This window comes from Acyrthosiphon pisum, chromosome A1 (assembly GCF_005508785.2).
Source record: "Acyrthosiphon pisum isolate AL4f chromosome A1, pea_aphid_22Mar2018_4r6ur, whole genome shotgun sequence".
Taxonomy (NCBI): domain Eukaryota; kingdom Metazoa; phylum Arthropoda; class Insecta; order Hemiptera; family Aphididae; genus Acyrthosiphon; species Acyrthosiphon pisum.
In genome coordinates, this window is record NC_042494.1 from 134894055 (window position 1) to 134897354 (window position 3300).

Genomic DNA, 3300 nt, shown 5'->3' on the forward strand with positions numbered 1-3300 from the left:
CCCTCCCGTAAACACGCCTATGAGAGGGTACAAGTGGGTCTTGTAATTGATGGTGTTAAATTTGAATTCAATAATAAAGAAATGTATTCAATGTATAAGAAAAAACGATTTTGAGCGAAGACGGTCTGTCAGCCCATGATATAACTAAGTACCTATATTTGATGATATTATTGTGAATAAACTAATTTATATACAACCTATTTACGTGGAATCTTGTTTTAAATTTTCACGCTATTTTACCCAACAGATTATATTTTATTGACAATTGTAGAAAAAAAAAACCCAATAAAATTGAAAGCTGACAATGCCCGTAAACAGCTCAAAAAGAGTCAAAATATTTTCAAAATTTGATCATGTTTAGAAAATGAGAATATAAACTTTCAGTGAAATGTTCATGTATTTACAGACATTCGTTTTTGAATTACAACATAATAACAAAATCGCTACATGACAAATCGAGTTAAAATCCAATCTTATAAAAATATGAACTACAAACGCTAATACAAATTTAATTTGATTTGCTTGTAAACATTTTTTTTTTTTTTGATAAAGGTAGATAAACTTATGAGAAATCTTGTTCTACATTTTCAAATCTTAGATTTTTTAAGAATTCTTAACTCAAAATAATTAGCTAAATCTCGTGATTTCTCCATATTTTGTAATTTTTTGAACTTTAAATGCTTATAAAAAAAAAACTGTGGCTAAGGATTTTTAATATTTTTCAAATGTCATTGCAACAATATAGTAGGAGCCTTGTATTACATTTTCAAGCCTTTTTACCCGACAAATAAAGTTTTATTGACATTCATAGAAAAAAAATCTAAAAAAATTGGAAACTGAAATGTCCCTAAACAGTTCAAAATATTTTGAAAATGTTATGGTGTATAGAAAATGCTAATTTAAATATTCAGTCAAAATGTAAAGTATCGGTCATTTGTTTTAATGTTACACCAAAAACCAAAATCGATTTTCCTCAAAAAATTCCGGTGTTTCCTTAATTATTCTTTTGTTTTTCACAGCACTTTTGAAAATTACTGGGAATTGATCTACCCACTGCACTAACAATATTTCACTTTCCCATCGAACAAGATACTAAAGTTCAAAATCGAAGCATTATTTCAACTACTTACCGTGTATACAGTCACAAAAAAAAATAAATATATTGTAAAACCAATATATTCATTGCTCCGCTCAGAATCTAAAATGTATTTGTATTATTATTTTCATGTTTAAACTTTCATATTAATAGCTGTTGTATTTTGATTAATAATTGATGTAGACTTAAAACGGCTGTTGATACACACATTTATTTGTTTGCATATTTATTTTTGATGACTCGAACTGCCAGATGCGGGACGATCACTGGGACGAGCTGCTTGACGTATATTGCGAGACGCTTGTCTCTGTGGCTGGTAGTGCTCCGGTACCAGACCACAGTCAGCTGGATGCTGAGATGCGAAAACACGCTTACTATGGTCTAGCGTTTGCATCGTTTGCATCACGACTCGTGTTTGAAGGCCAGTTGATCAACTTGTCGAGGTTGGCCGGATTGACTGTCGATGAAGCGCTGCAGATTTGGATGTCGTTAGGTGGCAAGAGAGTCACCGAATGGACAGTTGACGTCATACAACATTATTTGGACATGGCGTACACTAATAAAGTAGCAGATGAAACTACACATAAAACACCAGGTAGAGGCTTATCCTGAAATTTTATGCCATCAACTTGGCCAGGTTATCGACATTTTATATTTTACAATACCACTTGAATAGCAAAATTCTAAAAAAAATGTATACCAATATAATATTATTCTATCGTCATTTATAAAAGTATTTCTAAAATATTTGAATTGCTATATGTAATAAACAAATATGAAAGATTGAAATAATTTTTGCCTTATAATCAACAATATACCCATTTATAATTGATTTAAACATGAAATGGTTTTTTTAAGACAGTTACACAGACCTTGACTATTACTGGTAAACTCTAATTAATATTCATCGTACATGTACTTTGTTAATTTCAGAGTTGAAGTTTCTGTAGTATTAATTCCAATATGTATAATAAATGTTATTACGTACCTGCGCATTATTATATAAGATTATTTATGTAAACAATAGGAGGTTTCTGTTTGTCATACAATAGGTAAAAATAAAGTTAAACAGAGCTGTAAATATAATGTTAATTCAGTAGTGTTGTAGATCAGTGGCTATTAGAATGTGAACATGTAATAAAAAAAAAAAAATAATAATGACATGGTACATACATTTTGGCTTGAGTTAAAAAATACCCGATATTTTTGTTTAATCATTTTCTTATTTTTTACGCAGTTTGGACCCCTTATTTGATGAGGTAATTTTGTTTTATTGATTGCAATTAAAAAAAAAACTTTAAAACTAGCAATGTTTATATTTATTTATATTAGCTTTTTCTACATATTATAATGAAGTTTTCAAAATATTTTTGTGATATTTATAGACTTATTGTCAAATGTATTTCGATTTATGTATGATTTAATTTTTTGTGTGAAAAAAAATGGCATGAAAATAAATTGTCAATTTAATACAAGGTTATTTATAATCGATTGAAGTTCAAAACTAAATAGGGTAATTAAACGAGAAATAACAATTTATTTTGATGCAATTTAGGAAGTATTATTGAAAGAACTTACATTTTTACCACTACATATTCCTACAAACTATACACAATTAAATGTTCAAATTTTCAAAATCTACTTAAAAGTTAATAACAGTAACATTATTTTCATATTTTATAATAATAATGATAATTTAATAAATATTTGTGAACATTTAGTATAATCTACCATATGGCGTATTAATGTAAGAGGAAAATAAATTACTAATAAAAGTATAAATATAAAATAAAATATCTATAGATATGCTTCGGACTCTCAGACTCGTTCTTCGTATGCAATAATTGATTATTGAATTCCAATTTAACTTATCTATTTACAGTTACGAGTTACTTACTCAATCGTAAAGTACACTCGAAATCTACTATGAACCAGAGTGACTACCCTGAATTAAAAAAATTTAAATATCAAAAATCATATTTTACTATTTTGACCTAAGATCCACTGTGATACACTGTAATACATAAATACATAATATATTATAGCTAATGTCGTTGTAACATTTTATAAATTTTTAACTACAAAATAATTATTCAATTTTAAATTTGATAAATTTTGTCAACATTTTAACTTCAAATGCTTATAAAAAATAATTGTGCCTATGTATTTTTAATATTTTTCAACTGCTATTGTAACAATGTATC